The 14,431-nt window shown below is 36.3% G+C and overlaps 1 pseudogene; it reads right to left on the bottom strand.

Moving 5' to 3' along the window:
- Window positions 1-9,685: 9,685 nt before the first annotated feature.
- LOC113276782 lies at window positions 9,686-9,785 on the bottom strand (annotated as a pseudogene).
- Window positions 9,786-14,431: the final 4,646 nt, after the last annotated feature.

The raw sequence follows: 14,431 nt of genomic DNA, 5'->3' as shown, positions 1-14,431 counted from the left end.
ATGCGCAAGGCATGCCAGCACCGTGGCCACGCCATCGGCTACCAACGGAAGGTAACCACAATCAAAGCCTAACCTTCCTCTCAAGATGTGAAATCTCGGTCGTCTAAAGTCACCACCGAACCGGCAAGCCTCTCAATCTTAACTTACCAAACAATAGCAACATGCTACACGTTTTCCACGAAAACACTCGAGACATCAAAACATGTCACAAACTGGGGGATGCTCATCAGGGTATTGGTCTGGCGGTTTACAGCGTGCGGCGTACATTACGCCCGTTACAAGAAAGTGTCATAAGAGTGAGGCGGTTAGTAAATACAGGAAGTAATGGTGAAACGTTTCATTCATTATGGAAACATCAATTCCAGACGTTACCTGTTACCACTTTCTTACATTTACTCAACTGTTTCCACTTCTTACGAGACCAGGGTACGTTTTTGTTGCGACTTGTATAAATAGGTCTCAGCTATTTCCACCAAAGGACAGGTTTTGGTCAGAAGAATAAAACATTCAGAAATCACTTGTTAGCTTTCCCATTTGTTAGCTTTCCACTTTCTGATACAAGTCGTCAAACAACTACTCTTCCCGAATCAACCACTCTGGTCTCAACACTCTCTTCGCTTCCCTCCCTAGACCAACCCTTCTCCTTCACTTTGTGACCGAAGCAAGTCTGGAACGACCATTTCTTGGTTTAGGCCGGATTTGTACATATTGATCTCTCGAATCAAAGTACTCCCTTGCAGTATATTGTTTAGGATTTAGACTCGTTTCTCACCCACACACTCGAAATTACCAAAATCAACAGCAACTGTTTTGACCCTCAAACACAACCGCACCCAATATTTCGATTAGCAATCTGTATGGACTAACTCCAATATACTTTTAATAGAATCAACTAGACAGTTAGATTTAATCTTAATAAAAGTATGTTAAAGAGTTATATCGCTCTTTCTCGATTCAATACTTACTCAAGCAAATAGAAATCCGCGAGTCTAATTGAATACAAGAGAAATCACTTAAACGGTACCAAAGACCAATGTTCAAGTATCAATCAATTTCAATCAACAACCAAAGGTTAGATTACCCAATTGATTGATTCAAACGCACAACCTGTGATATTTCAATTATATAACTAAATATAATGCGGAAAAGAAATAACACAGACACCAGAAGTTTTGTTAACGAGGAAACCGCAAATGCATAAAAACCCCGGGACCTAGTCCAGATTGAACACACACTATATTAAGCCTCTACAGACACTAGCTACTACAAACTAACTCCGGTCTAGACTGTAGTTGAACCCCAATAAATCTCACACTGATCCAAGGTACAGTTGTGCTCCTATGTCTCTGATCCCAGCAGGATACTACGCACTTGATTCCCTTAGCTAATCTCACCCACAACTAAGAGTTTCTACGACCCAAAGTCGAAGACTTTAATAAACAAATCTGTATCACACAGAAAAGTTTACGGTAATAGATAAATTTGTCTCTCACGGAAATACCTACGAGTTTTTGTTCCGTATTTTGATAAATCAAGGTGAACAGGAACCAATTGATAAACCAGACTTATATTCCCGAAGAACAACTCAGTATTATCAATCACCTCACAATAATCTAAATCGTATGATGGCGAAAATAGATATTGTAGAATCACAAACGATGAGAAGAAGATGTTTGTGATTACTTTTATATCATGCCTACGGAAAAATCAATCTCAGGTCAATCCTTACGATTGTACATAGTACGATAAAAACAGCAAGATCAGATCATACAACTACGAGAAAGTAGTATCGGTCTGGCTTCACAATCCTAATGAAATCTTCAAGTCGTTAACCTACAGGGTTTCGGTAGAAACCTAAGGTTAAAGGAGAATCGACTCTAGATAATACAACTAGTATCACACAGGAGGTGTGAGGGTTAGGTTTCCCAGTTGCTAGAGTTCTCCCTTATATAGTCTTTCAAATCAGGGTTTGCAATCAATGTAGCTTAGTAACAAAGCATTCAATATTCACTGTTAGATGAAAACCTGATTAGATTCAAGCTAATATCTTTCAGCCGTTAGATCGAAACTTAGATTTTTACACACAAATGAAATGCACGTTTTAGGTTTGTGTAACCGTACCCAAACTTGTACATCTAGTTGGTTCAACAGTAGTTAACCAAATGGTTAGCTATATGATCACTTTCATATCAACCATATTCTTCTTTACCACAACTAGTTCAAATAACTGAAATGAACTAGTTAGAGAGTTGTTCAATTGCTTAGATCTTTATAATACACACAATTGAAACAAAAACAATTTGATTCACTCGAATCGATTCATGAACTTTATAGCCACGGTTTGCAAACCTGCATTCCTTAGTTTATATAAGTTTAAGTTCACAAATAATCGTTTTTAGAAAATAACCAACTTAAGTACGCGGACTGGTACGCGGACTTAAGCACCCGGAATAAGTTTGTAAATAGTTCACAAACTCCAGCATATTTTCTCGGGAAGAGAACTTCCGACAGTAGGTGGACTGGGTTTGCGGACTCTGATCCGGTTTTCATGAGCAGCAAAGTACGCATACTTTGGTTCAAGGAATAAGGGCTTATACATGTATGAGTACCATACAATGCTTATATCCAGCAATGGTTATATACTCTAAACTCTCATTTCAATCATTGAAACATTCTTAGAGGACGTCATATAGTTGTTGTTCACAAACCATTTTTCATCAAAGCCATTTTCAAGTGATTGAAACTTAACATGACTTTTGTCACTAGTAAAGATGAACTTGGCCAAAGAGAAATCTTACCAACACATATTTCGAGAAATAGATAAGCGAGATAAACTCGGCTCGAAATAGCAAATTTGAATCAAAGTCTATATAGCAAAACAACTTTTGTCTCAAGATAGGAGATAAAGTAGATAGACTTTTGAGTGATAGATAAGTCCAAGTCTCCACATACCTTTTAGTCGATGAAGTTCCACCAGTTCCTTGAGTAGTTCTTCGTCTTTGTATGATGATCTCCATGGAGTCTTGAGCTCAACTATACTTTCTACCCTAGTCCGAGACTTAGCTAATAGTATACTAGAAATCAAGACTTATAGTTTTAATCACTAACATTCAGAAACATGCTTGAGATAGCAATGCATTCGAGTTCGATCGAGCAGTGCTCTAACAATCTCCCCCTTTGTCAATTTTAGTGACAAAACTATCAATACATATGGAATACAAAAAATAGATAAACAAATTTTTGTAGCTTCTCTTCCACATGCCTGATCTTCTTGGTTCTTCAACATTACTCCAAATCTTCGTCACTTCCAAGTACTCCAATGTTCCCAAAGGTTGTAAGTTTAGTATCACCGTTGTTGAAAATCCGTAGTCATAACAATGAGAAAACATGAATTCTCAATCATTGTTATACAGTGTCATAGTATTATTATGCAACATCAAAGTTCAATTGTATCACAACTTTGACAACAATACTATGGTGATATGTAACACTCCCCCTTAGCCAATACTCCATCTCACATGGAAACCACCCCCCCTTGCATAATGATCCGAAAACCATATGTATTTGTAGTGTGAACTACACATTAATTCTCCCCCTTTTTGTCAATAAAATTGGCAAAGGTACGAAAACTAGTAGGATCCTAATGAAATTTCCATAGAGACATTTCATGACCAAAAGCAAGCACATATCAACTTTTTAGATGTCATCATATAGCCGAAGCTAAATGCATTCATCAAGGAGTTTATTAAGATACAAGATAACCCCACAAAGATTTGGAAATTAAGCACAAGTTCAATTAAGAACTCTCCTTCATAAAATGTCATTCCCGAAAGAACAACAAGAGCGACCTTACTTTCGCAAGAAAATAAAGATTTCTTTGGACATAACAAATCACATACGAATATGAATTTGAATCCAAAAATACTCAGTTAAATTAACCACAAGAAAACCCATGATTAATTCAATCGGAATACACAACTAAATTACCACAAGAGTGTGATCAATTCCATTGGTCATGCTCGACATAAGAGAACTTAAACCGCACAGTATATGCATAAAATATGGATCATGGAAGATCAATAATGTGGAATAGACAAGGATTTATTCTATTTCCCATCAATATTTGCACAATGACATACAATAGACATAATCCTTGTAAACAAAAGTTCATCATATCTTCCATCAATATTTGCATAATGACATAATAGGCTTAAAAACTTTTGTAATGTCAAAATCTCATTCATTTTTTTATCAATACATGCATATCGACATACAAAAGACTTAACTTTTGACAAAGTATGGGACAATCATAGTTCACAGACGCAAACACACATATCCCATAACAAGTTTGCAATATATAAAACCATAAAGATTAATATTGCAAAAATCATCTTCCAAACAACTTTTTAGAATTTAATCAAATAAATCTAAAAACAATAAAGACGCAAACGTTGGAAATAGCTATATGTAATCACAATAATGTCTATTCCAAACTCTAGTTATTCTTCCTAAAAACACAAGAATAAAATTCTAATAAGAAGATTTACTAGACATCATAGTTCATTGAGAACCTCATACCTTGCAATGAATCCTTCAAAGAAGGTATCACTGATTTCCTTTACTCTATTGACTGTAGACACACCATGTTCGTGAGTTAGAACGATAAATGTTCGATCAACAACCCGAGCAAGCTGTCTAGCCTTGACACAGTCCGTGATGAGCTTCTTATGATTTCATATCAGAATACTCTGATTAGCAAGGATTCTGGCCTGACCATCTAAGAGTTGGTTTATTTGCAGTTAAATCCTTGATAGACTCATTAATCCAGGATTTGTGATCCTTTCTTTCAAGCATCTTCTTTAGAACCAGCTCTTGAATTGACTCACGTCCTTGAGTGTCTTTCTCCATATCAAGATGTACTATCTCTTGAGGTTTTGCAGAGTTCTCCATATATTTTTTGAAGGGATGGAATAACACAATAAAGAGAGTATATATGTGTTTGTAAACATGAGAATGAAACTCTTTTTTTGGAAACCCTATGAACTCCCAGGAGTAGGACACGGACGTTCACGGACCGTTCACAAGAGAGGGATGGATTTGATCAAAATCCAGTAAGAGGAAAAACACAATGTTTGCCAAATATTGATCAAAAATTCTTAGAATTAGAGCATGAGTCATAAAACATACTTTCGTAACTCTGATTGATTGACAACAGAGAACGACAAAAAGAGACCTACAACAAATCTTGAGACTCCCATAATCATCATCCTTGTATCTCTCAAGATAGATTCAAGGATGAGATTACCTAAAGATAGGTAAAGGAGTGAGAAGTGATCTCACTACCAAACATGGGAAGAGGATTGTATAGGTTCTTAGACCGTTTTACTTGTATATTCCCTTTTTTCCAATGATTATAACGTAATCCAGACTGATTAGTCATAAACCCTTTCAAAAGTCCATCTGAAGGATTTTTCCGAGGACTGAGTCTAAGACCTCTGGAAATAGGTTCGAGAAACGGGAATTTGGAGGATTTCCATTTTCTTGATCTAGGCTCACCAAACTTGTTCTTATGAACACAGGGAAAGTCTTCATTAGTGGCACAAGCGTTTATACCAAAATGAGGAACATGCAACCTGTGATGATTTTTTGAAGAGATATCATAAGATTTCTGGTTTTCTGTCGGCAAGAGATTCACTGTAGATGTCCTCAGACGATTTACTCCATTGACAGTAGAAAGAAGCAAATTATGGAGATTAGAAATTTGTTTTCTTCTAGAAAAACAATGAATAGCATAGTGATTCTTTTTCCCACAGAATGAACAAAATCGTGAAATTGAGACATGATTGCCTTGATCCAAACCTTCATCCTTCACATGCACATTTTGCAAGTGATTCTTAGTAGGAACTTCTTTGTAGGAATTTTTCTTTACTCATGGTAAAACCTTGTGAGTATCAGGATAAGGTGTAGAGGATGACTTAGTCATCAAAAGAGAGTTTTCCTTTTTCAAGGCGTTACACTGCTCTTGGGCAAGTTGCAGAGATGCAACAAGTTTCTCTTTTTCAACACGATAGTTGCTTATTTCTGATGAATGCGTCTCGATCAAACGTTTTTCTCTAATTGAATCTTCCTTGACAATATCCTCAAGAATACTAATCTTTTCACGTTGTAGAGAAGTTTCTTGAAGAAGTTTTTCGATATTGTTAGAGAAGGACTCAATGATATTATAGAATTCACGTTCTCGACCAAGAGATTTTTCAAATTTATCAATGAGCTAAGCATGATTCTGAAAGTCAATATCCTCAGTCGAATTTTTTGAAATTCTGGTGAGCTCCTTTTCAGCTTTTGCGATAGTGTCAACTGTCTCTTTAGAGGAACAGTTATCAACATTTGATAGATCCTTTTTTCCACCTCTGGATTCAGAAGAATCAGCGAAGGAGTAATCCTTTGAGGTGACCCAAAGACATTTGACATAGTTAAATGCTTTGGAAGGCATTTTGGTATGTGTATATACTGATAAACACATTTTTTTGTCCGATTTGTCTCGATTCTATATATTGTTAGGGCTCATTTTTGTACTTATTATGGTGTTTTATTTATTTGTAGGTATTTTTGGCCAATAAACATTTTTGGAAAAAAATGGCTCGAAAAGTTGTCGGAAAGCACTCGAAGGACATTTGCTATTCGGACTCTCAATTTGGATAAGGGGTAACCTAATTACTAAGGGGCATCCCATTTCCAGGCAGTTGCTAATCACACCCCTACTCTGGATAAGGGGCAACCATCTTCAACATTTCAAAAACTAGGTTTTGGCGGGAAAATAGTGCAGTGAAGAACAGTTTTGGCAATCGTGATTTGGAGGAGTTTGAGGTCGATTAAACCTCTGATTTTCATAGGATAGACTCCTTATGGGTCTAGGAATCTGATATGGGTGTTTAACTCGATTAGACTGGGCTCAATCGACGGATTTTTCTCACAACAGAAAATATAGAAAGTCACGTGTGTGACCTGTTTTAGGGAATTTTAGAGAGATTAAAGCGTTTTAAACCTTCCCAAAGATTTGTATCTATCTAAGGAAGAGTTTAGAATAAAAAGGAAAGCTCAGAAACGCGTAGAAATTCTAAAACAAGAAATTGCCGCAACTTGGCCGTGAAGAGAAGGAAAGAGATTTTGGAAGATTTGGGAGATATTTAATCGGTATTTTTGATATAAATAGATGTATTGGGTCATATAGAAGAGGTGTTGAGAGTTTGGGAACCTAAGGAGAGCCAGAGAAGAAGAAATCAGAGATTTACCAAACTCTCTTGCTGCTGATACTGCTGCTGAAGAAGAAGAACACGGAGAACATTAACGCACGTGAAACACTCGCAGAACAGTGTCGTTGTTTAACAGCTGAAGAACATTAAGCTGTGCAGGGGAGTCGTATTCTAGGGTCTTAAAATCAGCGACAAAGCAACAGTTTTTCTGTAACAGTTCCATTGTAACAGCTGTTTTGCAACACCAATACACTGTTGCAAACAGTCTGTGTTATTACTTTTCACTCTTTTAATCATCTTTTGAGCAACAAACACATATTTTGAGATCATGATTAATATGAGGAGCTAAACCTCATTGCTGAGGCGATAGAGGAAGCTATTTTTCCAACAAAAAGTGGTGTATTCTATTTTATCTTTTTATTTGCAATAATTATATGATTATTTGCCTTGAACTATTATTGAATATGGTTTTTATTTGAGTGATTGTGATCTATTTTGATGGAGTATGCTTAGTTTTAAGACTTTTGATGCTTCATACTTGGTATTTACAATTATTACTTTTGAAAATCTACTTGTTGCAATATTTTAGAATCAAATTAAACAAGAAAATTGCATAAATATAAGTATTGATTTAATCACTTTGAACTTGGAAAATAGTGGAATCTTAGCCTCAGTGTTTCTTTTAGTATTCATATCATCTTTGATTGAGTTTGCTATAATTTTTAGTGAGTTTTCTATTTTAATATTAGAATTTAAGTCTAACTAATATCCTTCACAAGTCTGAGAATCGAACCACTTTTACCACTATCTACAAATCACATCAATTTTTGGCGCCGCCGACGCGGACTTGTTTTTAGGGTATTAGATTTATTTTATTTTATTTATTTATTATTATTTTTGTCATTTTTTATGTTTTTGGGTATTTATCTTGTGTCTACAGGTTCTGGATCATAAAGAAAATTGAGCCAAGGAGTTTTATGATTTCATAAATGCTTGGAGCTAAAGATTAAAGCAAAAAGAACAGAAAAAAGACAATTTTATTTTAGGGTTTGTTTATTTTATTTAAAAAAAAAACAGAACTGTATTAGGGTTTATTATTTTTGTAATTTTTCTTTATTTTTTTTTTGGACTTTTGGACTTTGGGACATTATTTTTTTTTATTACCCTACGAAAGGGTACTTTAAATATAAACTGTTTGCAGAGAAGGAGGACAATTACGATATTGTCTCTGCACCTTGGGTTCGTACACTAGATATCGGAGTCAGTGGCCCGAGTCGACTACAACCGATTCATCCCCCGTCTGGAACGGGAGGTAAGATTCTAAACACTCGCGAATCCCATGTCAGCGAGTTACTGGACTCATTCGTATGCATATATGTTGAGGACTGAATACGGACATTTATTTTTCTAGTAAAGGGAAAGGCCTGGCCATACAAGATAAGGGTTCGGATTTCATCACCGTTCTCTTCTTGCCCGCTTTAGGAACACGTAACCTACGCGAACCTAAGCCTAAAATTTTGACTAGAACGAGACCGATAGGGTAACGAGCTTAACAGGAAAGTCATTCGAAAAATATAGGTTACTCTTTTAAGCATACTTCGAAGTTCTTGACGGTTTCTGTAAGTTGAATGCGTGACTGCGCCGCCTTGTAATACCGGTGAGGTCTTGGATATCAAAGCTCCACCGAGCTTCCCTCGCCTCTATTCAACTTACGTTAACTCGTATTGATTCCATAGGGGTTTGCTTAAATTTTAACGAATTCCCGTTCGAAGGATTAGAAGCTGGTCTAGAAACAATCTAAGTGGAGCCATCATGATTTTTGTTTGCTAGAAATCAATAGGTTTGATTTAGTTGAGTCGGCCTTGATCTGTCTTTACTAACCCTTCCAATTTTGAAAATTCTATTGTATGCATGAACGTAAAAGAGACACACTAGGTAGATTTGTTAAAGAGAAACCTAGTAGTTCGAAGCGTCTCGATTACCTTAATCTAGAAAGTCCGGCTTTTGAAGAGTCTGTTTTTGAACGTTCTTTGACTGGGGAGAGAATCCCTATTGCTCCGATAGCGCCAGAAATGGCAACTTTGAAAGCTTTGTTGAATCCAACTTGGACTACCCGTCCTTCGTGTATTAAGTTAGCTGAAACGGAGGCACCCTACTGAAACCTGGGACCCTACAGATGCTCCCAATATTTTTAGGGAAAGAAAATGAAAACCCTTATTACCATGTTAGGGATTTTGAGGAAATTTGTAGTACTCTAAGAATTAGAGGCTTAGATGATGATGCTTTGAAACTTAGGTTATTCCCATTTTCCCTAAAAGATAAGGACAAGTCGTTTCTGTATAGTTTGGACTCCGAGTCCATTGAGACATATGAACAACTTACATCTGCCTTTTTCAATAAGTTTTTCCCTAGGCACAAAACATCGTCTATTAGGACGCAAATATGCACATTTTCACAACAAGAGGGAGAATCTTTATATAGGTATTTGGAAAGGTTCAATGATTTATTATCCCAGTGTCCTCATCATGGTTTAGAAAAGGTTAGGCTAGTTCAGATCCTTTATGAGGGTTTAGATTATTCCACAACGACCATGGTTGAGTCTCTATGCACTGGTGGATTTGAAAACCAAACTGTTGATGCGGCGATGGAATTTTTTAATGAAATCGCCGAAAAAACCCAGCAATGGGAAAATAGTAGGGCACCCCAGAAAACAATTCTTTTAAGTAGAGGAAACGTTAATAGAGTAGAAGGAGGCTATGAATCAGATGCCAAAATTGCTGCTATAGCAAAAAGGTTAGAAGCCTTAGAAGTGGGCCAGACTAGTGGTAGAGTGGAGCCTTTTTGGGAAGGCTAGAATATTGAAGAGCAGGCCAATGCTCTTTATAATAACACTAGATTTGATAATATGACTATGGAGATGAACATTTTTAATGTCAGTAAGCAACCTCATGAGCTAGATGACACATGTGCTGAGGAGGTGAACATGATAGAAGCCTTAGTTCAAGAGTCATTACCAAACATCTTGTCTGAAGACCCATTAGAAAGTTGTCTATCCCATTTTGGTTTAGATTTTTACGATGATAGCACTATTGAACAGGTGAATGCTCTATTAGATTCTACTTCTGTGTTAGACACTGATAGATGGAAAGCTAGGTTCGAACCGTTACCAGTTTCTGAGACTACCCTAATTCCTTCTTTAGAAGATCCCCCAAAGTTGGACCTTAAACCACTACCCGATACTCTAAAGTATGTGTTTTTAGGCCCATCTGAGACTTTACCTGTAATTGTAGCTTCCAATTTGGATAGTGATCATGAAAGTAGGCTAGTAAATGTACTTCAAGACAATAAGGAAGCTTTAGGGTGGACTATAGCATACATTAAGGGTATAAGTCCTATTGTGTGTATGCATCAGATTCATTTAGAGGAAGACTCCAAACCTTCTAGGGAGATTCAACGTCGACTGAACCCTAACATGAAAGAGGTAGTTCGAAAAGAGGTGCTTAAGTTGTTAGATGCGGGTATTATTTACCCAATTTCAGACAGTAAGTGGGTCAGCCCTGTTCAGGTTGTCCCCAAGAAATCAGGTATCACTGTAGTCCAGAATGATAATAATGAATTAATCCCAACCCGAGTGACCACGGGATGGCGTGTATGTATTGACTATAGGAAATTAAACAAGGTCACAAGGAAGGATCACTTTCCCCTTCCTTTTATTGACCAAATGCTAGAGCGATTAGACATAGTCACTATTGCTTCTTAGATGGCTACTCCGGTTATAATCAGATCGTTATTGCCCCAGAAGAGCGATTAAGGGGCAACCATCTTCAACATTTCAAAAACCAGATTTTGGCGGGAAAATAGTGCAGTGAAGAACAGTTTTGGCAATCGTGATTTGGAGGAGTTTGAGGTCGATTAAACCTCTGATTTTCATAGGATAGACTCCTTATGGGTCTAGGAATCTGATATAGCTGTTTAAATTGATTAGACTGGGCTCAATCGATGGATTTTTCTCACAACAGAAAATATGGAAAGTCACGTGTGTGACCTGTTTTAGGAAATTTTAGAGAGATTAAAGCGCTGTAAACCTTCCCAAAGATTTGTATCTATATAAGGAAGAGTTTAAAATAAAAAGGAAAGCTCAGAAACGCGTAGAAATTCTAAAACAAGAAATTGCCGCAACTTGGCCGTGAAGAGAAGGAAAGAGATTTTGGAAGATTTGGGAGATATTTAATCGGTATTTTTGATATAAATAGATGTATTGGGTCATATAGAAGAGGTGTCGAGAGTTTGGGAACCTAAGGAGAGCCAGAGAAGAAGAAATCAGAGCTTTACCAAACTCTGTTTCTGCTGATACTGCTGCTGAAGAAGAAGAACACGAAGAACATTAACGCACGTGAAACACTCGCAGAACAGTGTCGTTGTTTAACAGCTGAAGAACATTAAGCTGTGCAGGGCAGTCGTATTCTAGGGTCTTAAAATCAGCGACAAAGCAACAGTTTTTCTGTAACAGTTCCATTGTAACAGCTGTTTTGCAACACCAAACACTGTTGCAAACGGTCTGTGTTATTACTTTTCACTCTTTTAATCATCTTTTGAGCAACAAACACATATTTTGAGATCATGACTAATATGAGGAGCTAAACCCCACTGCTGAGGCGATAGAGGAAGCTATTTTTCCAACAAAAAAATGGTATATTTTATTTTATCTTTTTATTTGCAATAATTATATGATTATTTGCCTTGAACTATTATTGAATATGATTTTTATTTGAGTGATTGTGATCTATTTTGATGGGGTATGCTTAGTTTTAAGACTTTTGATGCTTCATACTTGGTATTTACAATTATTAATTTTGAAAATCTACTTGTTGTAATATTTTAGAATCAAATTAAACAAGAAAATTGCATAAATATAAGTATTGGTTTAATCACTTTGAACTTGGAAAATAGTGGAATCTTAGCCTCAGTGTTTCTTTTAGTATTCATATCATCTTTGATTGAGTTTGCTATAATTTTTAGTGAGTTTTCTATTTTAATATTAGAATTTAAGTCTAATTAATATCCTTCACAAGTCTGAGAATCGAACCACTTTTACTATTATCTACAAATCACATCATATACCAGAGATGAGGTTCTGTCCACAGACTCAGATTGATACAAACACAGACTGATAAGGTCTTTAGACGTGTTTGCCTGCTCGGATACCAATTGAAAAGGCGGGGGTCTAACAACCACACCCAATATTTCGATTAGAAATCTGTATGGAATAACTACAATATACTTTTAAGAGAATCAACTAAATAGTCAGACTCAATCTTAATAAAAGTATATCAAAGAGTTATATTTATCTTTCTCGATTCAATACTTACTCAAGCAAATAGAAATCTGCGAGTCTAATTGAATACAAGAGAAATCACTTGAACGGTACCAAAGACCAGTGTTCAAGTATCAATAAATTTCAATCAATAACCGAATACTGGATTTCCCAATTGATTGATTCAAATGCACAGCCTGTTATATTTCAATTATATAACTAAATATAATGCGGAAACGAAATAACACAGACACCAGAAGTTTTGCTAACAAGGAAACCGCAAATGCAGAAAAACCCCGGGACCTAGTCCAGATTGAACACACACTGTATTATTCCACTACAGACACTAGCCTACTACAAACTAACTTCGGTCTGGATTGTAGTTGAACCCCAATCAATCTCACATTGATCCAAGGTACAGTTGTGCTCATACGTCTCTGATCCCAGCAGGATACTACGCACATGATTCCCTTAGATGATCTCACCCACAACTAAGAGTTGGTACAACCCAAAGTCGAAGACTTTAATAAAAAAATATGTATCACACAGAAAAGTCTACGGTAATATATAAATTTGTCTCCCACAGTAATACCTACGAGTTTTTGTTCCGTCTTTTGATAAATCAAGGTGAACATGAACCAATTGATAAACCAGACTTATATTCCTGAAGAACAGCTCAGTATTATCAATCACCTCACAATAATCTAAATCGTATGATGACGAAAATAGATATTATGGAATCACAAACGATGAGACGAAGATGTTTGTGACTACTTTTATATCTTGCCTATCGGAAAAATCAATCTCAAGTCAATCCTTACGATTGTACTTAGTACGATAGAAACAGCAAGATCAGATCACACAACTACGAGAAAGTAGTATCGGTCTGGCTTCACAATCCCAATGAAATTTTCAAGTCGTTGACCTACAGGGTCTCGGTAGAAACCTAAGGTTAAAGGAGGATCGACTCTTGATAATACAACTAGTATCACACAGGAGGTGTGGGGATTAGGTTTCCCAGTTGCTAGAGTTCTTCCTTATATAGTCTTTAAAATTAGGGTTTGCAATCAATGTTAGCTTAGTAACAAAGCATTCAATATTCTCTGTTAGATGAAAACATGATTAGATTCAAGCTAATATCTTTCAACCGTTAGATCGAAACTTAGCTTGTTACACACAAATGAAATGCACGTTTTAGGTTTGTGTAACCATACCCAAACTTGTACATCTAGTTGGTTCAACAGTAGTTAACCAAGTGGTTATCCATCTGAGCACTTTCATATCAACCATATTCTTCTTTACCACAACTAGTTCAAATGACTCAAATGAACTAGTTAGAGAGTTGTTCAATTGCTTAGATCTTTATAATAGACACAATTGAAACAAAAACGATTTGATTCACTCGAATAGATTCATGAACTTTATAGCCACGGTTTGCAAACCTGCATTCCTTAGTTTATATAAGTTTAAGTTCACAAATAATCGTTTTTAGAAAATAACCAACTTAAATACGCGGACTGGTACGCGGACTTAAGTACCCCGAATAAGTTTGTAAATAGTTCACAAACTCCAGCAGATTTTCTCGGAAAGAGAACCTCCGACAATACGCGAAATGGGTACGCGGACTGGGTTTGCGGACTCTGTTCCGGTTTTCCTGAGCAGCAAAGTACGCATACTTTGGTTCAAGGAATAAGGACTTATAAATGTATGAGTTACCATACAATGCTTATATCCAACAATGGTTATATAATCTAAACTCTCATTTCAATCATTGAAACATTCTTAGAGGACGTTATATAGTTGTTGTTCACAAACCATTTTTAGTCAAAGCCATTTTCAAGTGATTGAAACTTAACATGACTTT

Source organism: Papaver somniferum, chromosome 4, assembly GCF_003573695.1.
Source record: "Papaver somniferum cultivar HN1 chromosome 4, ASM357369v1, whole genome shotgun sequence".
In the NCBI taxonomy this organism is placed as follows: Eukaryota; Viridiplantae; Streptophyta; class Magnoliopsida; order Ranunculales; family Papaveraceae; genus Papaver; species Papaver somniferum.
The sequence above is the reverse complement of the archived record's forward strand: the minus strand, read 5'-3'. Positions and strand labels throughout refer to the sequence as shown.